Source organism: Mustela nivalis, assembly GCF_964662115.1.
Source record: "Mustela nivalis genome assembly, chromosome: 14".
Lineage (NCBI taxonomy): Eukaryota > Metazoa > Chordata > Mammalia > Carnivora > Mustelidae > Mustela > Mustela nivalis.
In genome coordinates this window covers 11498045-11519416 of record NC_139033.1, presented here as the reverse complement: position 1 = coordinate 11519416, position 21372 = coordinate 11498045, and the positions used below count along the sequence as shown (strand labels likewise).

Genomic DNA, 21372 nt, shown 5'->3' with positions numbered 1-21372 from the left:
CTCCTGCTTCTGACAGGAACCAGGTGACTGGGCACAGTGCCTGGGACAGAGAATGGCTTCTGTAAGAGGCAACTGACAATAAATAACCGGTGAGGCTAGCCTTGTTGTTCCTGTTCAGAGGAGGAAAGTGAGATTTATAGCCCCAAAGCTGCTATAGTGGATATCCTGACTCAGCCGTGCCCTTTCCAGGAAGGCCTGGAGGAGACACAGCAGGGGCCATGGCAGACTGGATGGCCTGTGCGGCCCCAGAACCTCGTCCTGGTTCTCCAGCCAAGAGGGCCCATTTTTATTTTCATCCCAGCTAGTCTGGAACCAAAAGTCTAGACAATTGTCACCGTGGTTCTGTGCACATTTATAGGATAGCACTGTATTCGCTTCCGAGGGCTGCCGCGACAAAATACCATCAACTGGGGGGCTTAAAGCAACAGGAATGTATTCTGTCATAGTTCTGGAGGTCAGAAGTCTGGAATCCTTCTCAAGGCTGTAGGGGAGGATCCCTCCTTGCCCCTTCTAGCTCCTGGTGGCCGCCGGCCATCCTTGGCATTCCTTGGCTTGTGGCTGCACCGCTCCAGTTTCTGCCTCCGTTGTCACGTGGCTGTCTTCTCTGTGTGTCTGTTCTCTTTGTCATTGGATTTAGGGCTCAACCTAATCCAGTATGAGCTCATCTTTACTAATTGTGTCTGCAAAGACCCTTTTTCCCAGTGAGGTCACAGTGTGAGGTTCCAGGTAGATGTAAATTCTGGGGTGACGCTACTCTTCCCAGTACAAACTTCTTTAGAAAATGTTGTGAGGATCTTACTTGCTCTGAGCTTTGTATGGAGTTCTGTGGAGAAGTGAGGAAGAGGTATGGGGATGGTGCCCACCCCCGCCCCCCCACAGCCAGGAAGTGTCAGTCCTAAATATGAAGCTGACAGCAAAGCTGAGACCTGAAGTCTTCAGTGCAGTTGGCCTGGTCAGTCAGGAAGAGGAGCAGAAGAGGCTTCTCAGTGGGGCTGCACTGAGGCCTGGCGCCGTTCATCCTTCCTTGGTCTTTGACAACTCGGTTCTGACCCGAACCTCAATTTTCCACTCTGAGAATTGGGGATAATAACAGCACCTTCCCTTGTAGGTGGTTGTGAAGACATCACATATGACTTTAATGCTAGAGACTGCCGAGTCCCAGGTCTTACTGTTTGGAAAGAGAATCTGGAACCGGGGCAAAGGCCGTGACCTGAAGTGGTGTGCCTAGAACCGGGTTGGCTGTACTGCTCTAAGAGCAGTGCTCCCTCCTATCAGATCCAGCCCTAGTCTCTGCCAGCCCTTGGCAAGGAGGGGCTGAGCCCTTTAAGTAGAATTAATGAGTATGAATCTAGAAGCGAATCTTCTCAGTGACCCTGTGAGGCAGAGACTGCCGCAAGTCCCCTTTCACAGGAAAGGAAACTGAGGCTTGGGCAAATTTAAGTTACCAGCCCAAGGCTGCACAGCTAGAAGGTGGTAGAGTTGAAATTCAAATACAGGTACATTCAAGTTCACTTCTATGCTTCCCTTTCCCTGACTTAAGTTCCTCCATGCCTCAGTTTCCCCCATCTCCAAAATGGTGTCTCCTTCAGGTTCCCCGCTTAGAGGACCCCAGCTCTGGCAGAACTGTGCTGAGTCTGAGGCCCAAAGGGTTACATAAATCCTCATTTGCCCAGACAGGTATCTCAGCTTCCCCATCCCCTGTCCCTTACACCACAGCAACTTGAGATTTTTACACAGACGGGAAGTGTGTGTGGAGAACAAGCGTGTGTATATGTGTGCCTGTGTGTGTGTGTGTGTGTGTGTTTGCAACAAATATTTTATAATAGACAAGCCTCGTCTGCCACTTCTAAAAGTAGTGAAAAAAAAAAAAACCCCACTTTGAGTAAGTAAAAATAACCTGGAGGCTGAGTCACTGAAGTCACTGAACTCAGCCGGAACCGGCTGCCCTGGCTGTGGCTGCTTGGGCACGCCAAGGGGCAGTAGTTGGGCCCAGAAATTTGGGGACGGCCCCCTGAGGTTTTAGGGGGAGAAGTCCCAGTGGTTAGTTTGCAGGTGAGATGACTGTCTGTCTACCTTTTTTACCCCCAAGCATTAGGGAAATGTCTCCCTGAGATGCTGCATCATCTTTCTCTTTTAAAAATGACTTGACAATTGATAATTTTGCCCTAGTGCTGGGCACCTTACAGCTTTTATTTCTTGGAGGCCAAACATTGATGTTGTGTGAAATGGGAGCTTGGTGGAGCCTTTGTGCGGATCTCGAGCTTCCTGAAAAATTTATTTACTGTGACTGTGATCCGCAGGAGCGAATTGATGTTTATCTATAGTCGTTCGCGCCAGCAAGGAGGGGAAAAATGCATAACTGCACTTTCCGCGGAGGTCTTGCGAGGCTGTTTAAATAAGTATCTAATAGTGAACTTTCAATAGCAGACAGGCAGCTTGATGGACAGGGTACAGCGTATTATTAACCATAAGCAGGCTTAATCTTTCCCCCATGTTTTAGAAGAAGCTTTATAACCTTCTGGCCAAGGAATTCATGAGGACCAGGTATTTGAAGCTAAGCAAAATCATCCTGGCCGTTCCAGTGGCAGAATCGATAATTCCGAGAGCCTCATGGAAGAGGGGAAGCAGAGGCTGCACCTGGGCCACGAGTAAGCAGCTCCAGCCATCCCGTTGTAGCTGGAAGGTCAGGAGAAGTTTACAGGGGCCTGGAGCTAGCAGGGGGAGGCAAGGGTCATGCCAAGAGCCTGGCTTTCCTGCCAAGTAAGTACCTTCGGTCGCCTCCACGTTGAAGGGTCTGTGGGGTCAGGGAGTGGAGGTGTGTGTCTTCCCACTGGGCCCCGGTTAGAACAGTGCTCAGCTGTTCGGTGGCACACACCATTTTAAGCAATAGAAGGGATTTACTTCATTGTCCGATGGGCCTCTTTTGCCCCTCTGTACAGAAATTTTGTTGCAGCCTGGAATGCATCTTGTTTAACCAGGAGGGCTTTCTTGATCTCTGGGAGGTGGTGAACTCTTTTTATTATAAAGTCCCCTCCTGGTCCCCTACCTGGGGACTCAGGACCCCCTCAGGAGTGATGGAGCCTTAGTTTCTGTTTTTCAGTTTTCTGTTTTTAGCTGGCCAGCTGCAAGAGCGCAGGGACTCCTCATGTTCACCACAGTGTCCCCAGCCCTGAACAAACACTACCTTGAGTTGAATGATTGGCGTGGCTTTTGCTGAGGAGGAAAGAATTGTGGTTAAGAGCATGAAGGTCAGACTTTGGGATCAAATTCTGGTCTGTTACCTGCTGTGTGTTTTTAGCCAAGTGGTTGCCCTCTCTGTGTCTTTGTTTCCCTGTCTGTAAGAAGGGATAAGGAGGGAGATGACTTTACCTTTTTCAATCTCAGTTTCCTGTTTGTAGAATAAGTTTAACAATGGTAACTTCCTGAAAGTTCTACTGAAGAGTAAATGAGAGAATGTTGGTGGAGGAGCCAGCATAAGGTCCAGTATGAAGATGGTGTTCAGTATTTATGGCTGTCACTATTATGAGTGTTTGATTAATATCACTATTGTTACAGTCATCACTACTTTTGCTCTTCATGACCTGAGGGCACTCATAGCCTCTGTCCATTTTGTCTGCTTTGAGCACTGTTGCTGTCTTTCAAGGTCTGAAAACCATAATGGGGGGCATGCTGAGACCTGTACAGAGTCAGGAAACGCTGGTCTAAAGTGATTGGCCCTGGAAGTGCCCTGGAATGAGCCACCGCCTCCCCCCAACCCCCCACTCCCGCTTCCCCCGCCACCCACCCTCACTCCCCCACCCCCCCCCCCACCCCGGGCCCATAAACTGTGGCAGCTCTCTGCTTCACAAAAAGCTCTTTGCTGGAGTTGTGATCTGCCTCCAGAGCTCGGGCCCTGAGCCCCCAACCCCCACCCTTTCCTCCAGGAAGGGCACAGGGGCTGGGAGTTTTCATGTCCCCCAGAACAAGATAGAGCTGGTAGCAATCCGGGGGCCCGAGGCACGATGAGAGCTGCTCATGGATGAGTGCCAGCTCCTGGCTTAGCCACTGGGCATGCTCCCCACAGTGTGCCCCCCACCCTCCACCCCACACCCTAACTCCCCAGTGTGGAGACTCAGGAGCTGCCTGGCACTCTGAACATTATCACCAGAGGCCGGTTAGCACTCCTGTGACTACTCAGAGGGTGCAAAGCGGAGCTTTTCTGGGTGGGTATGGGGGCTGGGACCATGGTCTCAAGTTCCCTAACTGCCCAGGCCAAGTCTCTTTGTCCATCGTGAGCTGCTGTTTTCCCCTCTGGCCTTTCTTCCTGCTCTCCAGAAGCTAGTTAGGTTTACCTAAATTATTGTCGTAATGCTCCCCACACATAGAGCGGAGCAGAGCAGGAGGCCAGGCCCCATGCTGGGTGTTCTCTGTGTGGGATCTCAGGAGTTAGTATTTACACCCATTTTCCAGGTGAGAGAACTGAGGCACAGAGGGATGAAGTCCCTTGCCCCAGGCCTCATGGCATTCTAATCGTCTGTCCTCTGATGTCTTAAGTCTCCACTTCTCAGCCCATCTCCAGCTTCCTTCTTCCCTTTGGAAGGCACTCCGTTTTGTGAGTGGAGCTGGAATTGTCCGGGAGACCCAGCCAGAGGAGGCAGGGTGGGAGCGCAGCAAAGGTTTTGCCTTCAGAGGGTGAGTTTCTTTCCTCAAGATAAAGTATCAAGTCCTGAAAGTAGGGTTTTGCCAACCCAGTGGACAGAGCATAGTACCCCTGGGTGTCTGTACTCAGGATCTTTCCTGTCGCCTTTTCAGGGTCCCACCTGTCTTTAAAAACCTACACATGAGGGGCGCCTGGGTGGCTAGTGAATTAAGCCGCTGCCTTCGGCTCAGGTCATGATCTCAGTGTCCTGGGATCGAGCCCCGCATTGGGCCCTCTGCTCAGCAGGGAGCCTGCTTCCCCTTCTGTCTCTGCCTGCCTCTCTGCCTACTTGTGATCTCTCTCTGTCAAATAAAATAAATAAAATCTTTAAAACAAACAAACAAACAAACAAAAAAAAAAACAAACCTACACATGAGGTTAGCCTCATGCTAACCCTGTCCTGACTACTGCTGACAGAGCAAGATAGTAGTGGGGGTCACGGGGGCATGCAGCATGGAACTCGGACCCGTGTTGTTCCGGGCTGAGTGTGAGCAGCTCAGATACTCACATGCCTGTGTCGTGGGGATGAGCCCCATCATCTCCCCACCCACCCCACACCCCTCCCCCATCTCTGTGTTCTCTGAGGGACCCTTCCCCCCACCGCTCACATGCTGATCCCTAAGCCCTCTACTTCCAGACTGGAGCACGAAGAGTTGGGGATGAAGCAGAGGCATCTGGATCTTTCGTTTTGGCTTGATTTATGAGAAACAAACTAATATGAGTGCTTATAGCAAGGCACCAGGCCGCAAGGGGAGCTTAAAAATTATATTCATCACAGCAGTAATCACTAATACATATTAATGTGTCTACTCTGGGCCAGATCTGCAGAACCCCTAGTTAAATAAGATGGGACTCCTACTCTCAAGAGGGTCACCAGGGAGAGAAGACCCCCCCAACAAAGACCCCCCCCCCCAGCCCAAGATGGAGGTTTTCTGTGGCATAGGTTACACACTGTATGGGTTCATGGAGAGGCAGGAGCTGAGAAGGAGTGGCAAAGGAACTGTTTGCAGCAGGCTGGAAAAATGAGTTTGCCAGGCAGGGAATTAGCGTGGCCATTCTACACCAAGGAACAGTATCAGACATAGGGAACAGCCTGGGCACTCGCAAAGAGGTTGAGAACCAGGGGCATTGAGGACTGGTGGATCATTTAATTGGGGATCAAGATAAGCTTGGAGCAGGTGGTGGGTTTCAGATCAGGCCTCTCAGGCCACTCAGTCAGGTTTGGGCTTTTCCTGATGGCTCAGGGTGAGGACTGCGGGGCGGGGCGTGGGGGGCAGCAGAGGCAGATGTCAGTACTAAGAGCTACAGAAGCCATGTAGGGGTTTGAGCTGGGAGTGGCAGTAACAAGACCCATTGACTTTTGCAGAGATGTCAGGCTGCTGTGGGGAGGAGGGATCCTCAGGTAAAAACCATCAGGAAGCTGGGGAGGGGCTTCTGCTGCCATCTAGGTCTGCGTCAAGGGGGCCTGGGCCCGGTGGTGGCACTAGGCCGCCCAGGAGAAGGCCAGTGTAGGGATGTTTCAAAGGGAGATTCAGGAAGCCCTGGAGGGAGGCTGTTGCGAGCCATCTGCTGACATTTCTCTTTCCCACCCCACAGTTTTACGCTTGGGATCTATGGAGCCTCAGTTGGTAAGAGAGTGATGTGTAAACAGTTGGAAATGGCTGGAGGGGGTTGCAGCCCCAGCCCCAGAGCAGGGTTTAGAAGAGCTGGGAGCCAATGTTTTGTCCTCTCCCTAGCAAGGACTTGGGTTCCTTTCCTGGTTTCTCTGTGCGACTAACTGCAAAGAAGGAAGACGGTGAGCGGTGCCCTCGCCAGCAGAAGCTGTTTGTTCATTTATGTTCTCAGCATCCACCTCTCGGGCTTATTATGCTGTGCCCAGCACAGGGAGACCTGGTGAGCACGGCGTACTGCTCCCTGCCCTTGGGGAGCCCCCAGTCATAGCTGCCAGAGCCAGACTGCAGACAGGCAGGTGGAAGCAGTTGGTGCAGAGCTGTCCCCTAAACAGGGAGCCCAGGGGCCTGTGGGTGCTGAGGAGTGGTGCTCAACAAAATCTGGGAGGCTGAGGATGCTGCCCGAGGAGGCTGCCTGCATTATAGCTCCATGAAAGCGGGAACTGGGCTGCCCCCTTCAGTATGGGATCCCCAGACCCCAACAATCTGGGATGAAGCAACTGGAAGCTGAGACCTGAAGGAGAAATCAGGCACAGCTTTGAGGGAGAGATGGGAACATGGGTTGTGGGAGGAGGGAACAGCGAGGGCAAAGGCTCAGAGGTGGGCTCTGCAGAAGTCACCTGTGTAGCGTGCCTCGGGCCTCTGGCGTGAGCATGGTGAGGGAAGAGCTGAGGCGGGAGGCTAGATTATACATTTTGGGGTCTGGCCCTCTAAGCTCATAAAAATAGCTCATTTCCCTCTCCAGACTAGCATGTGGTTTCCCTTCTCCCTTAAGTCCTCACCAAGCCTAGAAATCAGATTGGGTCACTACCAGGGGGTGTGAGCTGAGATTCGAGTTTACAGGCGAGTTTGCAGGCAGGGCCAGCTGTGGGGTGGGTGGGTGGGGGGAACAGCGCCCCAGTTCACACCCAGCCCCTTGGTCGTTGGGGGGTAGGCCCGCCATTTGAAAGCTGCTGTTCTTGTGTGGGGTGCTCATATCGGAGGTCAGGGTTGGATCCTGACTGAAGTGGGAGAGCGCTCTTTAGGGGAGGTTTGGGGCTATCGCTTTGCTTGATCCAATATGTCATCCCTGGCATAAATAAAACCCAGCTGGCTGGCAGGTCCCTAGGTCGTCACCCCTCATGCAGGGTGAGCTGCAGGCTTGGGGTGTAAGGCCTGGGACCCTGAATCCCCTCACCACCCAGGCTGGCCTGCGAGTGGCCCAGCAGGCGAGGTACCGTCTGGCTGGATGGAGAGCCAAAGAGGTAATGCTAATGTCTTTTAAAATTAGAATGAAAATGTTTATTGCAGAGAGCAGAACCTGCGTCAGCGCGGAGTCCTGTGGGAAGGGGACTGCTTTATCGCAGCCTTTCGGTTTTATTTTTGCACATTCGCTTTTTATTTGCTGGTGGTGCTGCTTGACAGGCCCTTAGAGTGGGCTTGGCTGCCAGGCCGGGGCTGGGAGGACACCACCGCCGCCTGTGTCTGGACCGTCCTGCCCGGGGTGAGTGCCAGGGCCTGCCTTCGGTTGGGAGATCTTGGGGGTGTGAGAGCAGGAGGCTGTGACTTTGTGTGTGTGTGTCCATGTGTCTGTGTGTGCGTCCAGCCCGGTGTGTGGACACGGGTGGCTCCCTGGGCATTTTTCTCTGTGCATCGTGTCTCTGGGGGGTTGTCCACGCGCAAGACCAAGTGTGGATCTTTGTGGGTCTATGTTCTTGAGTTGTGTGTGTGTGTTTGGGAGGTGGCCATGGGTGTGACTGGGTGTGGCTGGGTGTGGGTCTGGGCGTGTTTCTCGGGACTCTACATGGCTTTTTCTGTGTGTGAATGTGTGTGGGCATCTTGGGGAAGCACATGCGTGTGTGACCATGGGTCTATATGCCCGTGTGTGTGTGTATGGGTGTGCACATGAGTGTGAGGGAAGGTGTGTGTACATGTGAGAATGTGAGAATGCATTTGAACATGTGGGAATGCGTGGGAGAGTGCATCACATGGGGAGCGTGTGGTGTGCACAGGCACACTCAATGTGAGAGCATGTCGTGTGTGAGCATACATGGCATGTGAGAGTGTGAGCCAGGCTATGCGTGGGTATACACTGGGAGAGAATACATGACAGCATGTGTCGTGACCATGTTGCATGTGGGAGTGTGTCGTGTGTGAGCGCACACTGTGTGAGCCTGAACTGTGTTGCCGTGTGTGCACACGTGTGAGAGAATGTACGAGCGTGTGTGTGGTGACCACTGGCACGTGAGAGCGTGGATGGCGCTGTCCTGTCCTCTGGCCTATGGAGCCCCCAGAAAAGCCATCCTTGGGTCAGAGCCTGGCGGGATCCTCCCCGGTTTGGGAACACAGCACTGCAGCACTGGCGACAGGCAACCAGCCTCCTGCTGGCTCCGGCTTGGGTCAGAGACTCAGGGAACCTCCAGATGCCTCTGGGGTTTGTAGCATTTTTAACCCACCCTGCTCCAGCTTTACCTCTGGGCCATACAGCAATGGGTGTTTTGTTTGTGGAAGGGATGCTGCTTTCTCAATATAAAGTTATGGTACAGAATGTGCTTTTCAAGGCATACCTGCACCCAACAATGGGAGCCCCTGCTAGACGGTTGCAGGTCTGGCCCGGGGCAGGCTGGTGCCTTGGGCTGGTTTCTCTGTGCCGGGTGGTGGGGGCTCTGGCCACAGCCCTAGAGATGGCCAGGGCTCCCCAAGAGGAGCCCTGAACCTTCCCCCCAACATGGCGCAGCCAGCCACAGTCATTTCTCTAGGGCAGAAAACCCATGCCCTGCAGGGAACCTGGTGGCTGTGGGGCTTTTCCATGGGGCCAGAGGAACCTCTTTTCAGTCCCTGTCCCCATCTGGTTCACCTCTTCATCATTGGGATTTGTCTTTTGTGGTAACACCTCTGCAAGGTGAAGTGGCTGGTGTGGAGGAGTCAGATTTTATGGAGTAGAAACCAGGGGCTGTGCAAAATTTAATGCAATCGGAAACCAGTTTTTTTTTTTTTTTTTTTTTTTTTTAAGATTTATTTATTTATTTATTTGACAGGCAGAGATCACAAGTAGGCAGAGAAGCAGGCAAAGGGAGAGGAGGAAGCAGACTCCCTGCTGAGCAGAGAGCCCGATGTGGGGCTCGATCCCAGGACTCTGGGAGAGGCAGAGGCTTTAGCCCACTGAGCCACCCAGGCGCCCCGGAAACCAGTTTTGAATGCAGATCTGAAGCCTGGCTTCAAAGGCTGTGTGGCCTTGAGCATGTTGCTCAGCTTCTCTGAGCTTCAGTCTTCTTGTCTGTGAAACAGGAAGCATGATAGTGGCAGCCTCAAGGCTGTCTCTGACTGGTTACCTCAGGTGCTTTCGTGAACATGGCTGATTTGTGTGGGCTGAACAGCTTCAGTTTGGTGTATCTTACCTGTGTGTGATCGTAGACAGGTCATTTTTTCTGTGCCTCAGTTTGCTTATCTGTAAAATTGGGCTAATAATAGTGTCTACTGCATGGGATGTTGTGAGGGTTAAAGTCCTTACCTTACATAAAAGGTTAGCATGAGTGCTGTAGAGCTAGAGCTGTTGTTATTTCTGGAATGCCTGAATCCAGATTAAAACATTCCATCGGCACACGATATCATCATCATTTTTTTTTAACCCAACTTGTAACCTGCTCTTTCTGCAGTCTTGCCCCCTCTGTGTTGTCAGGCGGCTGCTATGTGCCAGGCACCGGGCTAGGAGTGCCAGGGGGCACGTGGCATGGCTTCTAGGGTGCTTGTCCCATGGGGGAGGGGAGCTGGGCCACATGCTACTGCTCATCTTTCCTCCGACGATTTGGCAAGCAGGTACAGTCTTGGGTGAACCCACTCTGGGTAGTAGCCAGGGGCAGGAGCCAGCCGGCAAGAGAGCCACCTGGCAGTTCTCCCTGCCAGGGTGAATCCAGCAGGCTGTAGGCACCCAAAACTGTTTTGTGCACTTGTCAAAAGGCGACTGGCATTTGAGCATCCGTGTCAGACAGCAGAGGGAGAGCCGCGTATGGAAGGGAATTTCCACTGAGCCGGGCCCCACATGGTACCCGGAGCCCACCTGCCTTATACCATGTCAGACACGCTGAGGATGAATTACCTGGTCTAGAGGGGCGGAGCCCTTCACATGGACAAGGCCATGTGCTACAACACTTTGTACGAGTTAGCTCATCTAGCATTTGTAGAAGACCCCTTGAAGTCCGTCCTGCTTCTCTCTACATTAACAAAGGAGAAAGCTGAGGTTTGGAGATGTTTTGGAATCTTTCAGATCTGGGTAGAAATCCTGCTTCCTCCAGTTTCTGGGTGACTTTGGGCCACTTCCTTAACCTCTCTGAGCCTCCAGTTCCCATTGCTTAGGGTTGCAGCAAGGATTCAATGAAACAGTATAGATAAAACATTTAGCCTGGCATCTGGCATGGTAATGATTTCTTTTAAAAGACTATTGTAATTATTACTGTTTTACCTTTTTGCAAGGCAGTCCTTGCCAGTATAATAGAAATATTGACAAGATTCAACTCTGATGCCTTGATGTCTATGGGACTGGATGGGGGGGATTATTTTTGTTTTAGTTCAAAACATTTTATTATATCACTAGATAAGTTTGTGAGTTTCCTGCCTAGAGGAGATAATATTCCTATCATAAAGGTTTGATTGGCTTGTGGGGATCGAACCTCTTCTATCTCATTGAGAAGAAGCTCTGCCGGGTTTTTGCCCCAGTGCCCAGTCCTATAACCAGACTCATTCAGACACTTGGATCAAAAGGTCTGCTGTGTAGTAGTTGTTGAGTACATGCTTGTTAGATGAGTGGATGGATTGTGTTCCTGAGCTTAATCTTCCCCTGAAAGGGAAGATTGGATTCAGGCACAATCTGGTAGCTTCCCACAGAAGGTGGGGGCCGGATCTGGACATCTGTCCTCCAGCAATGAACACTTTGCAGAGCTGTGGGTGCCTGGAACATCTCCTAGAGTTAATCACCTAACTATGATTGTGATGGCCAGAGGTAGAGGAGCTGGCAGAAAATTGAGACATTAACACATAACTCCAAGACCAGGGGGTGGGTTTGAGGCAATGAACATGACCTCAACAGACAGGCGGTGCAGTGACTTTGGGGGAGGAGGAACGTCATTCATTCTTCCAATGAATATTTCTGTGCTCAGTGCTGGGATACCTGGAGACACTTTGTGGGACCAAGTGAAAGGGAAGAACTGATGCATGAATCTCAAATAGACTTTTCAGGGACAGTGTCACAGTGAGGGAGAATCAGGGGCACTCTCTACTATCATGGGTAGGATTCTTGTGGTTGTGAGAGAAACTCACCTGGAAACAGCTTAAACAGAAAAGGATTTTTATTGCCTCACATGACGTGAAAGTTTCAAGTCACTAACTTCAGGCATGGCTGTATCCAGCTGCTCAAACAATGTTCTGTCATCCTGTTCGTCTCCTGGTTCGGCTTTCCTCTGTGTAGGTGCAGTTTGTTCTCGGCCAGGGTTTTCTCCTAGCAGCTATGTTGCACCAGCGTAGCAACTGCCAGGGAAAGAAAGTACCTCCTTCCCAGTAGTTCTGTCTAACAAAAGCCCCACGATCCATTGTATTTGTACCACCTTAGAGACCATGCACTTGCCTGTGCTATTCTGACCACCAGGAGTGTCCTCCTCCTCTCTTCCACCTATCTCAAACCTGCACGCCCTTGAAATAGCTGCCACCTTTTCTTTTTGCCTTTATTGTCTTTTGTATTTTTTCTCTCTCTTAGGACACCTTTTTTTTTTTTTTTTTTGCTTTGTATCTAATTCAGCTATGTTCTACCCGCACTGTGTTCATATCAGGCCAGGGTCCCTAGCAGACCAGAGTTTCATTTCTTGCCTTTCTTTCCTCTCCCCCACCCCATGCCCGATATAAAAGATAGGAAGGGTGCCTAATAATGCCTATTGATGGACCTGGGGTATTGAATTTAGAAGCCAAATCCCAGGATGACTCATGGGGGGTGGGTCAGCAGGGTCCAAAGGGAACCCCAGGAATTGTCTAGCTGAACCCAGCCATTTTTGGTTGAGTCCCAAAGCCTTGACCTCACCCAGGCCAGTTGGGGAGGTGGGAATGGGGGAAGGTGTCCTATTCAGAGGCCAGGCTCTCCCAGGTTCAAATCCTGGCTTTGTGCCCTCTGGCTGTGTGTTGTGGGGCAAGTTGCTTCACCAAGATCTCTTTGCTACGAGTTCCTCCTTTGTAAAATAAGATAATTCACACAGCGCATGTATGGGAAGGACCCAGCCCACAGTGCATGCTGGTGCTTGTTGATTCCAGCGTTATCCGTACTGTTACTGCTGTACTGTTTTCAGAGTCACAATAGAAAGGGGGATTATGAACTCAATAGATAGATTTAACAGGAGGAAACAGCTGCCCAGGGAGCTTCAGAGACACCCCAAGATTACAGAGCACCAAGTGGGCCCCTGCCCCACTTACGACCCTAACTTCTGCTTCAGCCCTTGCTCTTTACCCAGACTGTCTTTTTGGTAGCCACCGTGGCCTTCAGAGCATGTCAGTGCTTCTTCACAAGGAAGGACTGGAGTGTGGGGGCCTTGTGGCTCATGCAGAGGGTGAATGGGACCTCAGCCTTGGTGGCTTCTCTTGAAACACTGTTTCTCCTGGCCAGGTTTCCACTGCCATGTCCTATGGCCGACTGTCCTCTAAGCAGCTGCCTTTGACCAATCAGCCCTGTCAGCATCTCATCACTGCCCCAGAACAGACCAGGGAAACAGACCGAGGACTGAGCGGTCCCTGCACGGAGAAGGGCCTGCTGCCCCCCCACGTGGCGCCGTGCCCGTCTGTGTAAAGATGCATCGTCTGCTCTTCTCCCCCGGCACTCTTATTTCTTTCCGCTGCCTCAGAAATATTTGGGGGTGATTAAAAGGAAATGTTCTTTTAACTATAATGAAATGGGGTTTGGGGGTTTTGGAATAATCGGCTGTGGCCTTGGGGGCCGATGTTGGTTGATTTGATAACTGAGTTGATAGGCAACAAGTATTGATTTCTCTCCCCCTCTTCCCAGGAAGGTGACTCAGTGAAGGGGAGATGTTTTGAAATTCAGGGGAGAGCTGCTGTGGGAAGCCAGAAAGCTGTGTGTCTGTGTGTGTACGCTCTCTTGTGTGCGGCTCTGTTTCTCCCTCCGTGGCCTGTTACTCAGGACCTCCAAGAAATGGGGCATGCAGCCTCTCACCTGCATGGAAGAAAGGACGGGCTTTGGAGCCATGTAGACAGCCCCGAGGCTGAAGTCTGCCTCTGTTGCCTCCTGGCTAGGGGACCTTGCACAACTGGCTTCCCCTCTTTGTTGACTCAGTTTTCTTGTCTGTAAAGTGGAGAGAACAATCCCTGCTATGGGGAGTTGTTCAGAAGCCTGAGAGGCACCAGGGAGGGGGTGATGGATTTTGATGGAGCGAACCCTGGAAGCCTTCCAAGAGAAGGGCCTTGAATGACGACACTTCTGATGCGAGAGAAAGGGGAGGGGCTGAACAACTCTTCTGTATCAGGAATTTTTAGGCCAAAAGATGGGGGAGGTGTGGAGCATCTGGTGAGATGGGGACTAGCTATTGTCCAGTATGTCCCAGAGAGGGGAGGCGGACAGGGAAGGGCAGGGATGTGGTAGAAAAGTTGTTCCAGCAGGTGAGATGAAATGGGTGATGGATGAGCCCAACGTATCACTTTTGTTCCTTTTGAAATTCAGAAGCAGCGATAACATGTGACTCCCCGTCCTTTGGCTAAGCACTAATTACATGCCAGGCGTTGTGCTAAGTGTTGACTTCCAGTATCTCATTGACTCTGCGCTGTATCTTCATTTTACAGAGCAGGAAACTGAGGCCCTTCGTAACATCTACTGGTGCATTCAAACGTATAGCTTCTGGCCTGGTGCGACCAGGCAGTGTTCCAGCTCCATGGCCAGCCTGCAGACCCTTCACACAGCCCACCCACCAGATGTGGGTTGTTGAGTCCTTGGGCCACCCAAGTTTCTTCTCTGTGGGAATTTTTTTTTGACATTTGACTGGGGCACGTACATCCTTCCTCCAGATTCCCTCCCTAATTCAGTCAGGCAAAGATGTCATGTAGACGTCACTTACAATTCTTCTCTCTGTGTTCCCCGCTGAGTTCTTCTGTTGCCTCCGGGAGTTCTGGGGGAGCCACGTGCTTCACCTGGGCAGAGCCTCATGATGCAGCTGCCACCGTATTTACTAGATGTGACCTGGCTTAGGCACTTGGGAGGATGGCGGCATCTGCCCTGGCAAGTGGAATGCTCACTGTCTAGGTGGGGCCGGAGGGTGCAGGGAGCAGAAAGGTCAGGGAGGGAGCCTGTGATGCCTGAAATTAAAAATATACACAGCGATGGAAAGCAAACAAATGATATTGTGCCCCAAATCCCTTTGTGCCAAGCAGTGCCCAAGACAGTGACGGTGCAGGGACGTCTCCATCCTTGAGGAGGTCATCTGGGCAGCACATGGACCACCCACTTCAAGGCTAAATTCAACTCCAAGGATCTTTGTCAGATAACCCCCTCCTGCCAGATGCACTCAGCGTAATGGAGAAGCCAGTGATTCCAGAGGGCCCCACAAGGTGGGAAATGAGAATTTAGATGGAAGGAGCATCTCCCATCTGTCACACACCTGCTCTGTGAGCTTGACACTTTCCAGCCACCATCCCTCATGAGCCTCACAGCATAGACCCATTTCACATATGGGGAAACTGAGGCAGGGTTCAGTTCTGTACTTGCCCACGTAGTCTCTGAGGAAGTGGCCAAGCTGGGACCTGAACCCAGGGCTCTCTCACTTCAAACCACCCTCTTTCATTGACAAATGGGGAAACAGGCCCAGAAAAGGACAGGGACTTGCTTGCTTTTCAGAGGTAGAACTTAATCCATACCTGCAACCATGGGTTACCTCATGGCTTGGGGAGGGAGAGGGTTCCTGGTTGTAAACCCAGGAAACAAATGGAGGCAAATAGAAAATAAAGTGTGATTAAGTGCCATGCAGTGGCACAGCCAATGGGCAAGCTGTTCTTGGTCCCCATTTCAGGACATGTTTGAGCATCAGGAGCTGGCAGTCCTCAGCTTATGACGTCATATTCATGTCAGTTTCTTTGCTCTTTGAAACATGAACACAGTAACACTTTTTGTGGGGAAATGTTTCCTTGCCTGCTCCCCTGAGCTGGAGTAAACCAGGGGAGGGCAGTGTACTGGAGGGGCCGGGAAGGAGGTTGGTGTGAGGTCGGAGGAGGCCCAGCAATTATCTCTAACTTGGCAGCTGTTGTAGAACTGTCTCCTACCTCATGGGACAGCAGGACTTGCACAGGGCTGGATATCAGGGGCCGGGGGTCTGTCAGTGCTCGAAGGCCAGTCTCTTTCTCCTACCTTTTGACTCTCATTCCTTCTCTAAAATGGATGATTACCAAGGCTGTTTCTGTGCATTTGGGCAAAGGCATTGCATGCCTGTTTGGCCAAGCTCAAAGGGAAAGAGTTCTGGGATCACTCGGTATGCTTGCTGCGGTGCTGGAGGTAGCGGTGGCGCGAACACCATGCAGCCATTTATTCATTCAGTAGGTGCTTTCTGAAAGCCGGCTGGGTGACAGGCACCAGAGGCAGAGCAGGAAACAAAGCAGACGTGGGCTGTACCCCGTGGAGATTACAGTCTGATAGACATAGAACAGCGGGTGTGTTCGGATCACTACTGGGTTCTCAACATTTATTGTTTACCTAGCACACCTGTGCCCTCAGATATTTATCGACTGGACAAATGAATGACTGAGCCAAATGCAGAGGAACATGTGATTCAGAAGAGGAACATGTGATACAAACTACATGGGAAAAGAAGGGGGTGGTGAAGGAAATACAGTGATCTCCTCTGATAAGAAAGTGCCCTGGGTGCAGAGGGCCCACAGGCCAGGGAGAGAGACTACATTCAGCAAAGAAGCCAGAATGAATTTATAATTCTGAGTGTTGCAAGATAAGAGTGTTGTGAAATGTCTTGAGGAAACCTCTTGAGGTAAGGCAGTTAGGGAAGGCTTCATACCTAATTTATTCAGACATTTTATTTTTTAACTTTGCATTTTGAAATAGTTTCAAAAGTGTTTACAAAAAGTTCCAAAAATAGTACAAAGAATTCCCCATATTCTCTTTACCCAGATTCTCTGAATGTTAATATTCAGCATGACCACAGGACAATTATGAAATCAGGAAATTCACACTGACACAATACTATAATCTTGTATATTGATTTTACCCAAATTTTGTCAGTTACCCACTGATGTGGTCCAGGGTCCAGTTCTGGATCATGCATTGCATTAGCTATCATGTCCCTTTAGCCTCCTAATAATCTAGAACAGGTTAAAGCGTATGTATCTAAATCGATCCAATCTGAGTGAATCCTGTAACTTTTGCTTAAAACTACTGGGAAAGAGGTACTTTCTTTCCCTGGCAGTTCCCAAGCTGGTGAAACAGAGCTGCCAGAGGAAAACGCTGGCTGAGAACAAAGCCACCCACACACAGGAAAGCTAAGCCAGGAGATGAGCAGGGTGAGACAACATCATTTGAGCAGCTGGATAAAGCCATACCTGAACCTATCTGATCTGGAACTTTCAGGTCATGTGAGCCAGTAAAAATCCTTTTTTTGTTTCAATTGTTATTATTCATTGAATTATTTATTCAGTGACTATCTCCACACTCAGTGCTGGGATGCAGGTAGATGCCTTGTGGGGCCACGTGAAAAGGACAACTGTTTGATATGTGAATCTCAAATGGACTCTTCAGGGACTGTGTCCCAGTGAGGGCAAATCTAAGGCCACTCTCAAAAGGGCAGCACTCTTGTGGTTGCATGACCTTGACACTTTTTTGATGAGGACTGGCCATTTATAACATTTGTAGAATGTCCTTTAATTTATAAATGTAGGATGGTTACTCATGTTTGCCTCAGGTTCTGCATTTTTGGCAGAAATGCCTACAGAGTGTTACTGTGTCCTTCTCAGTGCATCAGATCAGGAGGCACATGATGTCCATTTGTCCCGTTACCAGTGAGGTTAACTTGGTCGCTTACTTAAGGTGAGGTGGGCTGGGAATCTCCACTGTGAAGTTATTATTACCTTTTCATTATTAATAAGTATCTTGTGGGGAAACACTTTGAGGCAATGTAAATACTCGGTTACTCATCGTTCTTTTGCCCACTAATTTTAGCATATGTTGATGCTTCTCGCCTGAAACAATTACTGCCGTGGTGTTTGCCAAATGGTGATTTTTCTCTTTCCATCATTACTTCTGCATTTATTAGTTGAAGAGCTTTACCTTCTCGCTCTTTTGTTTATCCACTTATTTATTTATGTCACTAGGGACTCCTGGATTCATAGTTTATTCTGTGTCCTCCTCCCACTCTGTCCCCTCTCTCTCTTCCCCTGCATCTCTCCAGGCTTTCTGTCCCAGCTTCCTGCTCTCCCGCTTTGTTTTCCCCTCTTTTTTTCCTATTAAAGAAGTCAGGCTGTTTGTCTCACAGTTTCCTTCCACTGGCTCTGGCCGAACATGTACCTATGGTGTCATTTAACGCTCTCCTCCATCGCCTGGGTCTCCTGTGAACTGGCAGTAGCCCCGAGGCTTGATCAGATACCGGTTCAATGTTTTTGGCAAGACCACATCACAGGTGGCAGTGTGCCCTGTCGTCAGGAGGCACACGAGGTCTGGCTGTCTCCCTTTCTTTGACAATGAGATTGATCCGTGGGTTCAGGAGCTGTCAGCCTAATCCATCCATTGTCAAGTTCCCTATCAGCTCTTCATCCACTGGGTTTCATGCCCACCAATAATCATTGCCTAGGTCCATTAATTCATTAAAGGTTGTAAAATGTTCATACACTGACTCTTTCCCTCTTTCTTAGCTGGAAGATGTCTCTGCAGAGAAACCACCCCTCATCAATTATTTGCTGAATGAAAGTGTGCCCAGGAAAGGGAAAATAAATGTTTAATTCTTTCCCTTTATTTGCCAGTTTTCAAAATAAAGAGTTGGCTCCCTGGCATCCTCCAAAAGGGACCAATTAGAAGGGATTTTTCATTTATTTTTAAAATATAAGCCCATGGGTGCAAGCATAATTGAAGGGTCTTCATCTAAGTTCTTATCCTTATTCGTGCTCTCTGATGGGATGCGGGTGCATGGGGCCTCTGCAAGTCAGCTTCTGAATCCTTTGGACTCCTCTAGTGGTCTTGGACAGCCTCCTTGCTTTCCAGGAAGGAAACATTTCCTTGGATATTTCCCACTTCAGCTGTGGACTCAGCTATAGGAGCCCTGGATCCTTTCACTGGGAAATGGTATTTAGAGATTACATTCTAGGTGCTGCATGAATGAATGAGGGGCCTTTTCATCCACAGTAGATGGGATGGTCATCCCTTTCTCAGCCCTATCCCAGGTGAATGACTCACTAGGAGCCCCTTACTTTTACTCTTTTCCCCCAATGTCTTCGTTTAGAAAATGTGGGTGGGTCTCGCCAGCCTGTAATGCATCCCCTCCTTGGGACTGGATTTTTCTTGGGGAAGGTCTTTGAAGTCAGAGAACCCTTAGAAGGCTGAGGCCACTTGTCCCCGGATGCCTGTTTGCATCCTGCCATGCTTCGTTTAACACTCAATGTGATATGATTTAGCAGAGGAGGATTGTCACTGCTCTTTGCATCTTTGGAGGGGCGGGGGGTGGGCGGGCAAGAAGAGTTCACTGAGGGACCATCAAATACAGACCAGACAAACGACAGATAATATCCCTTCACCAGAACAACTTAAAAATTAATATGGGCCTCTGAGTGTTATCCCCGCCTTTATCTGAGCAGCCTGAATGTCTGTGTTTGAGATTAAAACTCACATTTCATTTTTATATGCTGTGCTTAATCCAATAATGATTTCATGTTACAAACAGCAATAATATCTTTCAGCATAGTTAATCAGAATAGACTTAATGCTGTCACTATTTATTAACCTTTGTTGAAAAGCAAGAAGTTTCTCTCTAATCTGTGATTGTTGGTCTTGTCAGGCTCTATCAAGTGAAAAAACAGTTTTGGCATTCATTAAAACGGTGCGAATCCTGAAATGACAATTGGAGCTGGATGGTATTTGGTGCATGAAATCTTCGTTGCGTTCCCCAGGATGACGGAGAAGGCTGGGGAGGTGCAAAGGGGGGAACCCACACATTCAAAAGACTGAGTGTTTCATCCGTGAGTTCCTCTTGGATGAAGAAACTGTTCATGTGACTGGGGAGGGCTACAGGCGAGGAGAGGGTTTGGGCCTGTTGATGCCCCTCACCAAGGAACTCATCGTTGGTCCAGGGCAGTGGCTTTGAACGTGGATCCCAGACACCTCATCACTTTCCCAGCCCTGTCCCAGGTTAATAACCTCGTGGGAACCGTTTATTCACTCTGACTCTGCTCTCCCAACTTCTTCTTTATTTGAAAGAGAACAAGGGTGGGTCTCCCCACAACTCCAAGGCCCACAATGAGTTGCAGTCCAGTTGAGGGAGTCCATTGAAACAATACAGCCTTCGGATGTCAGTATGGACTTCAGATGTCCACTTCACTGGAATCCTTTTGGCAAGAGATTTCAGTCAGGAGTCCTCAAACTTTGGTGTGCACAAGACTGTCCTGGAGAGCTTGTCTGATTCCTGGGGAATCATAGGCCTGGAATGCCCTGGGATTTAGCAGGTCTACAAAGTTCCCTGGTGATGCAGATGCCATTGGTCTGGGGACCACCCTTTGAATAGCACTTCATCTTTTGGGGTTTTCTGAACCATGCTAAGATATGATATCATCATGGGGTCAGTGACCTGATGACCTTAGCTGGTCGCCTCATAGGAAGGTTTTGTCTGAGGTCTATGGCAACTCTTGGAATGCCAGAGCTGGATGTCTTAGCTTACAGGAGGGAAGCAAAAGGCATTCTTACTCTCCCAACAGAGATGACAGTGGTCTTTCCTGAATTACTTCTCTGAAACAGACAACTTGCGCCAGTGCTTCTCAAACTTTAATATGAACATGGATCACCTCCAGATCTTGTTTAAATACAGATTCTAATTCACCAGGACTGGGTGGGGTCTGAGAGTCTGCATTTCCAGCAGACTCCCGGGTGATAGTGAGCTACCTTCCTGGACCACACTTTGGAGATCAAGGCTCTGTTGAATAGCAAACAAATGCAGTGATATGGTTGGCCTGTTCCTGTGCCTTCTTGGACTTGAATTACAGAGTCTGAGCCTTGTTAAATCCGCCAAGGATTTTAATTTTTATATATTTTTATTTAAGATTTTTATTTATTTGAGAGAGAGAGCAGGTTCGTGGGGCACACAGACAGGTGGGGGGGGGCAGGGAGTTGCGGAGGGAGGGGAAGAAGCACAAGCAGACTCCCAGCTGAGCAACAAGTGCAGAGCACCAAGTCCCAGGGGGCTCGATCCCATGATCCCAAGAAGATCATGACCCCAGCTGAAACCAAGAGTCAGATGCCCAACCGACTGAGTCACTCAGGTAGCCCTGCCAAGGATTTTAAAAGAGAATTTCCCTTAAAAAAAAAAAAAAAAGTTTTCAACTTGCTGAAGCTTCTTCCAAAGGAAAATGGCTCTCCCAAGGGGGCTTCCTTTTTTCTTTTTCCCCCTCGAAGGACCCTCAGACATCTTTCCTAGGAAGTCCCTTTTGGGCGTTTACCTTCCCAAGGTGATTCAGAGAAAAATCTAAAACCAGCAAAGAGGTCCTTGTGCTGGGAAGCATGGAAGAATATTCCACTGGGCGATACAGTGATCGTTGAGGATTGGGTGGGGGTAGCCGAGGTCAGTGGCCAATTGATCTCTCCTCTCATCGGAAAGTGTCCGCTTGGGCATCAAGCAGCACGATGAGTTTTTGCCCATGTAAATGGGGAGGTGAGCAGGTGCTGTTAATTATTTAGGAAGAATTAAGCAGTCTGGGTGGGTGGGTTTTATGCTCTGTTTGGTAATAAAGGTTGCTGCAGAAAGGAATTTTAAAATTCAGTATTCTCATTTGCCTCATCTTGCAAAGAAGCCGAGCCTCGGTTTGACTGGT

The 21372-nt window shown here is 49.8% G+C and overlaps 1 protein-coding gene across 11 annotated transcripts in view; it reads left to right on the top strand.

The window, feature by feature from the left end:
• The window catches only part of CUX2 (cut like homeobox 2), a 325643-nt gene that overhangs the window by 115857 nt on the left and 188414 nt on the right, over nucleotides 1–21372 (top strand). The window contains exon 1 of one of the 11 annotated variants that reach the window (XM_082698275.1): nucleotides 7576–7592. The exons of 9 other annotated variants lie outside the window; for them this stretch is intronic. The gene's annotated coding sequence lies outside the window, so the exon portion shown is untranslated. Of the gene's footprint in view, nucleotides 1–7575; nucleotides 7593–7719; nucleotides 7832–21372 lie in introns of those variants that run through there. One more of the 11 variants, XM_082698274.1, reaches the window with a different exon arrangement.